At 35.8% G+C, this 13,256-nt stretch overlaps 1 protein-coding gene and 1 pseudogene across 1 annotated transcript in view; both read left to right on the top strand.

Annotated features, from left to right (window-relative positions):
* Positions 1-13,256, top strand: part of NELL1 (neural EGFL like 1) — an 860,846-nt gene that overhangs the window by 555,731 nt on the left and 291,859 nt on the right. The window lies entirely within an intron of this gene.
* On the top strand, positions 5,827-11,959 carry LOC105941840 (isocitrate dehydrogenase [NAD] subunit gamma, mitochondrial-like; annotated as a pseudogene).

Below are 13,256 nucleotides of genomic sequence, written 5' to 3'. Positions count from 1 at the left end.
TAAACAGTAGTAATATGGAAGAAAATGGTGGGAGAGGAAAATAGAGAGGAAGTAAGGGGAGGGCAAGGGAGAAGCCCTATAACTACAAAAATGTATAATGGAAAATAGTAAAATTATTGTTAAAGTTTTGAAAAAGTTAAAAAAGAGAAGAGAGACAGCTATTGAACTAATTGGGTTAGCAGAGCCAATTTATCCTACTGGACTTAAAGGGATTGGGAATTCTTTTGTCAAACACTAGAGGAAAATTACATTTTGAAGCTACATGGAAGAAATTAAAGATAAATCTGGTTCTTTACATATTAAAACTACATTCAATAAAATACCAGTGCTATAGAAGTCAGGAAGAAATGAAGACTGGTTTAGGCAATCATTGGTGCCCGTCTCCCATCCATGACCCTCTCATTTTTGGTATTCCACAGAAATGGGTGGAATAACAGAATAAATCACTGATATTCTAAAATGTTTTTCCCATTATTTCCTCTCAATGTTCCTCCCTTTCTTGACTTTCTTCTTTTTTCCCCCTTTGCTCAGACACAGAACATAAAATGCGAAAATGTTACTCCATAGTATGCTGGGCAATTTTTCCTGAAAGACTGTTACCTGCTACAGTGGAGTTAGATGTTGCAAATGAGGAATTAACTTCTCTTAAAGATGAGATGAATGAAAGTAAAATGTTTTGCTTAATTTTCAAGGATACAAATTGACACTTTACCTATCTCCATAGACTTTATGTATGTAGCTGACACACTAATTCCAAAATATTTTTTATCAAGTAGCACTCAACTAGTACACAGGTACTAGAAAATAGTAACAGTATTACCTGTGATTCAACTCAATTTCAACAAATGTGGCATATTATACATTTGCATCGTGTAGTGTTTTTCGTGACACTCAGACCTTAAGGAACGCTGTCAAAGGAGCCTGGAAAGTTGTGGCTGGCAGTGTGGCTTCTGATTAACGGCTCATTAGAGGCTCGGAGCATCTTTGATTTTTTTTAAGCATAGTCTCTGCAAGTTTGGGGCAAAAACTAAATAGAAGGTTCATTTTCATTTCACCACTGAACTGTGCATATTTCCATCCTTTGACATCTCATACCAAGCTGCAGTTCAGTAAAGATAAGTGTCTGAAATTAGTGGAGAATTGTCTGCCTTCTAGCTGGTAACCTAGCAGACTATTAAGTATTCAGCAGAGAGAGAGTTCTCATCAACATGAAATGATATTCTGTCTTGAGGGTTATTGAGATATTTGACATATTTTGGATAAATGAATTTTAACTTTTTCTCATTTTGGCCCTAAAATGATTAAAAAGTTATTCTGTGATCACAAAATATGACAGATTTCAAAGTACATTTTAGTAAGGAGGAAATTATGTAAGTTAATCCATTTTCCTTCAGAAGATATGTTAATAATTTCTATCAATTTCTTAAATTGTTTAATAGAGGGAAGCTAGAATATTAAGTACTGTAAATAGTCTTTAAATGAAGATTGTGTTAAAAGTTCTTTGTATCGTACTGAATAGACATTCCGTCAGTCACTAGGCTTAGGAATGAAGACGCTAGTTAAGAAGTCCATGTCCGGAACTGGAATGCATGCCTGTGGTATTTACCTCTGTCTCTTGTGTTCAGATCCTAACCTTGGAGACATATATTGAATTCCTGGCTACCAGTTTACTTCCTCAGTCACAGTTTTCATAGGTACACCAGTGATGAAAACTCTCTAGCCTTCTGTTTCTTCCTCTTATCTGTCTCCCTTTGCTTTGCAAATAATCAAGTTTTAAAAATAAGCTAATGTGACATGCTATAATAATCAGTTAACAAAATTGGATTTAAGAAATCATTGCTATTTAGAATATTAGTATGTTCTTATAATTTTGGGGGGTAATTTTGTCATAGAATATGTTATTAGTGTTTAAAGAAAATAAAATTATTTTAGTTTTGTTTTATTATTTAAATTGATCTAAAATATCAACTATTTATTTATACCAGTAATGATCAAAAATGTTCATTGGGTCAGGAATTGTGCAATTTGTACATATTTAATTGTCATAAAACTATGAGGAAGATAAAAACTATCCTCATTTATGCAAGAAGAGACTAGGGTAGCAAGAAATTAAGTAATTTTTCTAAGATATATACTTATGAGAGTGGCAAGATTAGAATTCCATCCTAATCAATGAATCAGAGCTTCACTAGGTACATTATTTTCAGTTAAGTGATTTGTTTTTTCTTTTAGAACTTTTATCTCTCCATTTTTTCCTGCTCTACAGGATTTTTAATCTGCCTTCAAATTGATGGGCATTCTTTTGTGTTGCAAATTTTACGATATTATCTGTGTTACTTTTGAGACATTGATTATGATATGTTACTGTGAAGACCTTCTCTGATCATGTCTTCTGTGTTTAGATTTCTACTATTATTTTATCAAATAGGTTTTCTAAGTCATTTTATTTTTCTATTCATTCATAAACTCCTAAGTCTTGTGTATTTAGTCTTCTGGTGAATTTTCTATTAATCCTAACCATTGTTTTAATCATTTCATATTACTTCATCTGAGATATTTCAAAATACTTGTATTCTAGATCATGTATTGCTTCTTCTGCCTCCTCAAGTATGTTTTTAAGGTTTTCCATTGTATTTTATGACTTATCCAATATTTCATTTCTAATAAGGTTTTTCAGTTCTTTTTCAGTTTCTCAATATCTGTTGAATTTCTCATCCATGTCTTGAACTATTTTCCTAATTCCATTTATGTAAATGGCTATTTTGTGTAATCTTACAATCATTCTTTTGAATTCTTTTTCAGGCAGTTTGTCTTCCTTTTTTTTTTTTTTTTTCCTATTTCTTGATACAACATGAACACAGGAAGGTGGAATTCACATTCTAATAAGGACTCCATTTAGCAACACAGTTTTTTTTTAAGATTAGTTATTTTTATTGGAATAGCACATTTAAAGTGAGAAGGAGGGACATATATCTTCCATCCACTAATTCTTTCCCCAAATGGCCACAACAGCCTGGACTGAGCCCATCCAAATTCAGGAGCCAAGAGCTACTGGTCTCCCCAGTGGTGCAGTATCCCAAGACTTTGGGCCACCCTCTGCTGCTTTCCCAGGCCACAAGCAGGGAGCTGGATAGAAAGCAAGCAGCTGGGATATAAACTGGTTCCCATATGGGGTCCTGCCACCTGCAAAGGGGAGAATTAGCCAGTTGAGCTGTCCTGACAGGCCCAGTTGTTATTCTCATTGTAAATCAAGGAGCCTTTCCAAATGGGTAAAATTGGGAAGTAAGGGTTTATATTTTCAGAGGAGAATTTTACCTTTTTTGTATCTTCCATTCATTCAAGAAATAATTCTCCCCATGCTTTTGATAGTATACTAAATGTCATGGTACTCAGTTACTTAGGCATATTTTCTATTTTAACATGATGTTAACTTTCATTGTATAAGGCAAAGATTTGGCTATCATTCACACACCTCTTCATATGTCTTTTTACTGGTGCAATTCTTCGTGTGTATGTTACTGTGATTGTGTATGTACTACTGATGACTGAGTCATGGGATGGACTGTACTTGTTTCCTTCAGCAATTTTTGATACTCTTGCTTTGATAATAGTATTTTTCCATCCTGTTGCTTCATTTTCTATTACTTTATCAAAAATCATTTCCAAATGCTCTCTTATTACATAAATTATTAACCTTTCATGTTCTTGAACAAAGCTTCCCCATTATTTGGCTTATTTGTAGGCTCGATATCTTGTGAATCTCTCTTCATCATGCTTCTGGAAGTCTCTTTTGTTTAAGGTAGCCCACGTGTTGAGCCCAGGCCACCGACTTGGGAAACCCAGTGGAGTTCCAGATTCCTGATTTCATTGACTTCCATTTGGAGAGTCAGTTAGCAGATGAATGGTCTCACTATCTCTATTCTCCCTCTATAACTCAGCCTTTCAAATAAATAAGTAAATCTTTGAAAAATTCATAACTGCTACATGAGCAGTGGACTTTGAAAATCTAGACTTTCCTGACTTTTAAGACTGTAGATGCTCATGCATTTGTCTTCAGTGCTTGTTGGATATTCTGTTCCCCCATCTCTTTTGTCTCCCTTATCTCTCTCTGCTTTGTTGCTTTCATGCTATATTTCTAGGTTCTCTAGTTTTCTTGTTTCATTTCTTCCCTCTTTCATATATTTGTCTTTTTCATCTACTATCTGGAGGTCATTTATTCTGTTTTCACCCTTTTGTTTTCACTGCTCTCTCCTTGTGTATTTCTTTTCCTCATTTTTCCCCCACAGCATACTGGTTTTTTGTTTGTTTTTCTTTCTTTTTTTGGTCCGTGACGGTGATGTGATAACCCTTCTCTCTTAAGGGCATTAGTTACAATGATAGTCACTAATGAAATGTCCTTAATGAATTTCCAGTATTTCCCTTGCTGTATTTGTTAATTTACTTTGGTTTGTGTCTTTTATATTAAAATTTCCTTAAATATTTGAACCTGACTATTCTGCTTCTTCACTTGGCAATATAATCTATCCAGAGACTCTATCTCAGTGGGGATTCAATGCTTCACTAAAGAATTCAGGATAAGCTGGGTCATTCTCTTCTTTTGGGAAGCATCTACTGTCAGTATCTTTAAGTGTTTCATAACTTTGCCGGTTTCCTTAGAAAATAACTCTTCAAAATGCCTGTGTAGATAATATAAGTCCCTCTTTCATCATTCTGATTGCTGTATATGATTTCAATTATTTTTCCTGTGTTCAACATGAACCAGATTCTTAGTTGTGCATGGTGTTCCAAAGTGAAAATAATAAATCTCCCTGATGCTTTGGGGCTAAGGCAGGGACAGTCTTTTGACTGGACAGATGGGGAAGAGGAACTGGATGCTTATGAGTTCTTACAGAGCTGCCATTTTCTATTCATTATTACCAATGCCTGAATCTTTTGCATTTTGTAGAAACAGTTTGCTTCTTTGCTTTTCTCAAGCAGTGTGTGGCGTCCAGATGTTTTCACCTGAGAAGGCCATTGCCACTCCCTCTTTTGCTTTCTAGTTTTCAAAATTTTGTTAACTCCTTTGTATTTCTCATGCCTCTTGTGAGTACATAATCTTACAAAAATATAACTTCATTGGAATTTTAAGAAGGGACAGATAAGAATGCATCCATTGAATTAACTGTCTTTTCTTGGAACTTTGTAGATGGTTTTAATTTTGCATGATTACTGGTTCTTCTGTGATGGATCTGAGAGAGAGAGAGAGAGGGAGAGAGAGGGAGGGAGGCACTCTTCAGTGGCTTCACAGGTATGGGAATAGTAGCATAGGTGGGTGTATAAAAGCATAGAAAAAGAAAATCAGCTTTGTATGAGGAATGCAAGCTTAGAGGGAAGAACCCTGAGATCGAATCTTCTGCTAATTTAGAAGGATTTATTAATGCGCTTGGCATCTTGCTTTTATTATAAAGTGATTTAGACAATAGCAATCTCATAGTTACATTTTGAAGATTGAGATAAAGTATCTCTGTGTCAAGCCTTTTTTATGGTATCTGATAGATCTTGTTCTTTCAGATAGGAGCTGGAATACTGGAAGGAGTCCATTTGAGAATATTTTTTAGCATATGTGGTTTTCATAAACACCTATTGTAATGTTGACCAGGGTTAACCCAGTTGGCAGAAATAAATAGCATTTGAAATGCTCTGTCCTTTTCATATTGTTTTGTTGTTTTAACAAACTTAGTATATGAATTATGTCACACTATTTTAAAATGTAGTGATACGCTTTACAGGGAATGTGAAGTTCTTGTTTAACTAAAATTGTAACTTTTTAAGAAAGCCCACAAGGGTATGGTTACTCGAGCTATTGTAGCAGTTGTGGAATATGTGTGAGTATGTGTGCTTGTGTATGTCAAACTAATAACTGGAATATGTTTAACAAAAAAAATGCTTCAATGAGTCAGGCTTGCATTCATTGTTAGCACAAAAAGATCCTCTAACTTTATCCTGATTTAAAGAAAAGCTTCCAAAGTACTAAGCTGAAAAATATAATAATCAGATCTCTGAATAGTTCTTGGAAGCCCATGGTCTTGATGGACAGAGGTGGAATTTAGTGTGGTATAGTCAAGGTCCTAAGTAGTACAGAAATATTTAGTAGAGGCATTCACGTGACTATAAAGGTCAGTTAGAAAGAATGATAAAGATAGGCTATTTCTAATTTGCCTATAATTTTGATTTTTTACCTCGTGTTTTCAAAGGAGCAAATTTGGCTGATTAAATATCACTTTCATGACTAGATTATAAACGGATCTGTTTCAGCTAAAAACTGAAAGGAAAAACAGATACATGGGTGCCATGAATAATATGAACTACCCACCCTCACCTCAATGCTTTTTTTTTGCAAGGTAGGATTTTTTTTCTTTGATTAAATGAAACTACTATCTACCAAGCTCTTCCTTATAAAAATAAGGTGGCATTTTCTCAACATTTTCCGCATGTATTTGTAGGTACATGTTGTGGAAAACTCAGAGGGAGCTTCAAGATAACTCTTAATCTGGATATCCACATATCTTTGCCATCTGTTGGCTTTCTAGTGGTTATTAATAGGGATGGCTTAGCAGATGAGAAATTATATTAATTGTGCAGTAGAGAAGAGGGAACAAACCTAATCTCTGTATTGATTCTTTTTAGAAAAAATGTGCTAAACATGTTCATAGTTACTTCTCTAGGACCGTTGAAATGAATTTCAAGAGCATTCTGACGGAACTCACATTAAATTTCCTGCTTGCATTAGGCAGAGCTTTGATATAAAGTAATCCCGGGGTGTGAGACTTCACTGTTTCTTCTTCCGTTTTAAAAAAGATTTATTTATTTTTATTGGAAAGTCAGATTTATAGAGAGAAGGAGAGACAGAGAGGAGGATCTTCCATCTGATGTTTCACTCCCCAAGTAGTCACAACACCTGGAGCTGAGCTGATCTAAAGTCAGGAGCCAGGAGCCAAGAGCCAGAAGCCAGGGGTTTTACCAGATCTCCCACATGGGTCAGGGTCACAAGGCTTTGAGTCATCCTCTTCTGCTTTCTGAGAGCACAAATAGGGAGCTGGAATAGGAGTGGAGCAGCCGGGGTATGAACTGGAGCCATATGGGATCACAGTGCATGCAAGGCATGGACTTTAGCCACTAGGCTATCACTCAGGGCCAACTACTTCCATTTTTGTAAAGTACTGTCTTTCAAAGCGGTATAATTATATTTGGGAAATATTTAACATCTTGCTACTACCTTCAGGGTATCATATAAATTCCTTATTTCACCATTCAAGACCCTGTAATCTCTAATGCTTTTGTCATCATTTTCCAACTAAAATCTTTCCTATGAACGAAACAGAAGCATTTAGCCTATTCCTCCAGTTTTTAATTTTTTTTTTTCTATCTCAGAATGTCTCTATTGTTTGCCTTCTGAGAGATCAGACATCATTCTCTTTCCCAAGCATCCTTGCCTGGGCATGTGGTCATTCTACGCTCTTCACTTCCACAGCACAGCCAGTTCACTTGTGAACTATTTGTCAGCAAATCCAAGTCCACATTTCATCTAGACATATTTTGGTTAACTTTGTAAAGACTGCAAGCTGTTTGAAGGTAAAAGTTTTATACCCGTATCAAAGCATTTCTCTTTTTACAGAAGAGATCATGAAATTCATAAGGACTAAAGAAGTTGTGCATCACAGAATGTTTGGCTGTGGCACCCACACTCTTAGCCTTCATCTACGTGGCTTCATAGTGGTGTCAGTGACCTGTTCCTTGCTGATTCTAACATTAATGACCTCTGAAAATGATTTTGACTCTATTGGTCATTTGTTCCTTGAATGTTTCATTTCTCTCAGTCTTTGTGATATACTCCACTTTCTGTTCTTATCCTTTATATCTTTTTTTTCCCACTATTATTTCCAGTGTTGATAGTCCTCAGTTTTTTAATTATTTTTTTATTTTTGTACATTCTTTTTCTTTGACAAATACTTCTTGATCGTAGTTTCATACCACATTACTGATCACCATCAGTCATGATATGTTTCAAACTACATACTTATTCACCAGCATTAATTTTTAAGTGCTAATGAATGATTTACTTATATTAGCCTTTCATAAGGGTATCAAACTTACTCATTTGCACTTCAATAGTGCATGCTTTTTATGTATGAAAAGGTGGAATTTCAGTTTTAAGTGTTAATTATTAGCTCATAATTACTAAACTATTTTATACTTAGTGAAAATGACCGTGAACTGTAATTATTGATTCATGCTTAATCATTATAGCAGTCTGGAAATGCCATAGCCTGTAATTGTGGATTCATAGCTGTTTTTGCTTTCTTGAGTCTTTACATTGATACATATTTAATAAAGAAGAGAGGTAAAGAAAATAAATATGTGAATCTACATTTTCATAACAGAAATGTGAATGAGGCTGTAGTTACAATTTACAAGTCAAAGGCAAATTAATTATCCAAATAACATTGCAGTAATGTTCATATTAGTATTATATTTAGTATTATGTTTACATTAGTATTACAAATGAATGTAAAATTGCTCACTATTCATTTTAATAATATAATGGGAATCTTTCTTGTTCTGTAGTAGCTGATTTTTCATATTTTCAAGGGTCTGGATAAGATCTTTAAAATGTAATTTGATGTGTTCTTTTTCAAAGATTTTAAAATTTTTCTTAGAATGTCATATTCATAGAGACAGAGAGAAAGATCTGCTGGTTCACTCTCCAAGCAGCCGCAATAGCTGGAGCTGAGCCAGTCCTAAGCCAGGAACTAGGAGCTCCTGGGTCTTCTTCTGGGTCTCCCATATGGGTTCAGGATCCCAAGGCTTTGGTCCATACTATTCTGCTTTCCCGTGCCACAATCAGGGAGTTGGAAGGAAAGTGGATTATCCGGGATATAAATGGGCACTCAAATGGGATCGTGGCACATGCAAGACAAGGACTTTAGTCACTAGGCTACTATTCCAGGCCCATGTGTTCTTGTTTTTTAAAAGACTTATTTACTTTTATTGGAGAGGCAGATTTACAGATACAAATAGAGTCAGAAAGAGAAAGATCTTCCATCTGCTAGTTCACTTCCCAAATGACTGAGATAGTTTAGGTGATCTGAAGCCAAGAGATTCTTCAGGGTCTCCTACATAGGTAGAAGATTTTCAAGGCTTTGGCCCATCCTCTGCTGCTAATGTGTTTTTTTGTATTAAATAGCCATATGTACTTTTTTTCCTTTAAAATTGGCAAGTTTTTATGTTGTTAAATAAATTTAATTAATCATTTACTGGTTAATGCCTTTAATACACGATATATAAAACAGTGTGGGAACTGTTTTATTTTTGGACTGTTTTTGTTTGTGTGTATTTGGTTTTCATTACAAATCTGTGTATGTTCCTGGGAATATGTCTTATATGGGTGTCATTCATCATGTCACAGCAAAAGAAAAGTTGAAAATCTATACTCTAGGGTGTTTCATATACTCCTGTGCATTGAACTTTCTCACATACGTTGATGACTCTTGAATTTATATTATTACCCGTGATCCTGTGTCTGGGGCTTCAGACTCATTTATGTCTCCACCATTATGTAGATTTTCTCATTTTCTATCCTATGCGCCCTACCCAGGTTCTCTTCTCCAGTGCTGGGCATTTACGTTGATGGCGTCATTTTTCACCCAATCTGTTAAATGCGTGAAGAAAAATATTCAGTGTCTCCTTAGTCAGTAGCATACTCCCTATTTATGTCCAAAATATCCATGATAGTGCTTCTCCCCTTTGACACTGTCTTCACCCTAAGATAGTTACTTGTCATTTCTTCTTGGAGCCATTTCATGGCACAGTGGATCTCAAATTTCAGTACATATCAGACTCACTAAAACAAAACTATTTTGTCCCAATTCATATATTTCTCATTCAATAAATTCACAGGGAGTTTCAAGAAATTCTATCTAAGTGTTTTTCAGAAAGTGTTATTTTTTCCTGCAGCAAAGTAGAAAATACTCTGCACAATGTTGCGATGTTGGACACATACATTATATAATTGATTCAAATTCAGAGAATCCAAACAGTAGTTCATCTGTTGTAGCAAACATACAACTCTTAGGAAGGAATTAGATGGTGGATAAAGCTGTATTTGAACCATCCACTCAATTCTGTTATGGTGTTAAAAACAGTTGTAAAAAATAGACCCTGTTTCCTTAAGCATAGAATACAGAGATTAGTATATTCAACAAGCCTTGTAAATTATATCCAACTCTAAAATGCATATTTTTCTATTATATGAGTATAGTGTGTATCACATCTTGTCTTGGGTAACTGTTTTTTCACTGCAATAGAATGTTTTTTCCACATAGACTATAAGGAAGAAGAGAGAATTTTGACCTAAGGAACAATTTTGGATCCAGAATTTCACCAAATGACTTAAGGAAGAGCACATATTTTTCACATGAATAAATCTTATTATGCCACTGAAAATTCTAACAATAATCAGCTGCTCTGTGAAGGCAAGATTTGAGATCATCCTCGGAAAGTTTTACTCTGCCATGAAATACACTTGAGGATTTTCCCTTTTCACAACACAATTCCTCCACAAGCAACTCATGGTGGACAGCACATAGTGACTAATTCTGGGGATGGTATTTGGGCCAGAACTTATGCTGCATGTACAGGATGTATTCAGGCATGCCTGTGGCCTGTGGACTTTGAGGAAGTGTTTGTCACTTTGGATTCTAGTGAAGAGGACATTCAGAATGTCTTCATGGCCATTTGCTGAAATGTGTGGCTTTGAAGGGCAACCTTGAAACAGATTACACCTTGCTACCTCCTCACAACTCCTACAACATGTTTCATATTAGCATAGATTTTGATGCTAATATAATCCATTTCTAGATTTGGCCAAATGTGAGACGTGACTTAAGAACATAGATATCTTAGTTGTGGCAAAACACAGAGGGTGAATAGAGCAACCTGGAACATGCGAATGTGAGAGGAGTAACAGAATGTTTAAATATCATTACTGGGCCCGGTGGCGTGGCCTAGTGGCTAAAGTCCTCGCCTTGAACGCCCCGGGATCCCATATGGGCGCCGGTTCTAATCCCGGCAGCTCCACTTCCCATCCAGCTCCCTGCTTGTGGCCTGGGAAAGCAGTCGAGGATGGCCCAAAGCCTTGGGACTCTGCACCCGCGTGGGAGACGTGGAAGAGGTTCCAGGTTCCCGGCTTTGGATCGGCGTGCACCAGCTGTTGAAGCTCACTTAGGGAGTGAATCATCAGACGGAAGATCTTCCTCTCTGTCTCTCCTCCTCTCTGTATATCTGACTTTGTAATAAAATAAATAAATCTTTTTAAAAAACAAACACCATTACTAAGGCCACCTCAATATGCATTACTGAATAAGCCTTCCAGTTGGCCCAGAAGATAGGTTGCCAAAAGGTAACAGGTGTGTACAAGGCTAACATCATGAAAATAGGAGCTGGCCTGTTCCTCCAGCGCTGTAAGGAGGTGGCATCCTACTATCCTTAGCTTACCTTTGAATGCAGGATTGAGGATCATGCAACAATACAACTAGTATCCTGTCCCCAGTAGTTTGATGTCATGGTAATACCCAGTCTTTCTGGTAACATTGTTAACAATGTCTGTACAGGATTGGTTGGCGGGCCAGGCTTGGTACCTTGAGCCAACTATGGCAAATTTCATGCAGTGTTTGAGATAGTTTACAGGTAGTCATGCAAGCAGTTAGCCAATAAGAAGATTGTCAGCCCCACTGCCATGCTGTTGACAAGTTGCACCATGTAGAATTACCTCAAACTCCATTGCTATGCAGCCCATATTCATATGGTAATCTTTACATCGCTAGATAACAAAAATGTTCTTACCCCAGACATTGCAGCCAGGGTACCACACTGGACATTATTCACAACATTATGGACCACATCTAAAGTGTCAGTTAAATGATCAGTACATTGGAGGCTATCTATCTTTCCAAGATTTTCCAGTGCCACTCTACTGCTGTTCTCATCATTTAGAAGCACAACCAGTTTGGTTAATGTGAACTCCATAGTAAGCCATTTTCAATCCTAATTCAGAAGAGCAGAGAGGAATTATGACTGCATTTTTATCATTAAATTAAAATGCTGCAATCATTGCTTGTCCAAATTAGTCAAATTTACTGCCATGCAAATGAAGACATTCTTCTCTATTTTAATCTTCAGTTTTCACTTCTCTAAGATAAGATACACTGAATAAATCAGTTCTTTGTGGAGTCTTGGGGGTTTTCCTAGAATCTGGCATATTGAATTTCTTGTTATTGTCTTTGAAATTCAACAAACTAGTCTACAGAGAAATCAGCTTTCTCTAGTGGTTGTGTATGAGTTAATTAGTGCAATAAACCTTGCCTAAAAATATACATTGTAGCATTAATAATAAATAAGGTAATATAAACCAAAGATAGAGTACAAGGCTTTTACTTCCAGGTATCCTGTCTTTTCCTTTTATTCGTTTTCTAATTTTTGATGTTAGGAATTTTCTGTGCTGTTCTTTGTAATAAATGGACATTCCAGGGTACTGGAGGTCTTCTGCAAGGTGCATCATGAATATGTATGTTATCTCCAAAACATACAGGGTGACCATAATTCTTTACCATGCAAATAGATCATGGATTGTAAAGCACGATGCTTAGTACTTTTTAGTAGGCTTACTTTCAACCTTTTCTTCAAAGAAGAAGTGTATGTTAGAAAACAGAACCTACTGGTCTAATTAAATTAATTACTATTTTGTTATATTGCCATATTTCTTTTTTTTAATTATTTATTATTTAACTTCATTAATTACATTGTATTATGTGACACAGTTACATAGATACTTGGGTTCTCCCCACCCCTCTCCATACCCTCCCACCATGGTGGATTCCTCCAGTTATATTGCCATATTTCTAAGGTCATAGTTAGACATGAAAACAAAAATAATTTTGTTAGTGCTTAGAAATTATTATTACTCAAGGAGAAAATCAAAAACCCAGTGATGATAAAACAGAGTAGTTTTGTCAACAAAAAATTGGCTTTCATATAGAAGTAAAATTGAGATAACATTGTGATCCCTGTTTTTGGAACCAGTTTTCCTATACCATGAGAAATTCTCTGATTTCCAAAAGACTGACTAAAATATATTACTTTGTTCTTACCTATATATAAAGCCAGGGCTAGGGTCTTTGAACACTGAGGGAATTATTTTAGGGGAATATGACAGCCTTCAG

This window comes from Ochotona princeps, chromosome 4 (assembly GCF_030435755.1).
Source record: "Ochotona princeps isolate mOchPri1 chromosome 4, mOchPri1.hap1, whole genome shotgun sequence".
Taxonomy (NCBI): domain Eukaryota; kingdom Metazoa; phylum Chordata; class Mammalia; order Lagomorpha; family Ochotonidae; genus Ochotona; species Ochotona princeps.
This window is presented reverse-complemented; position numbering and strand designations above follow the sequence as displayed.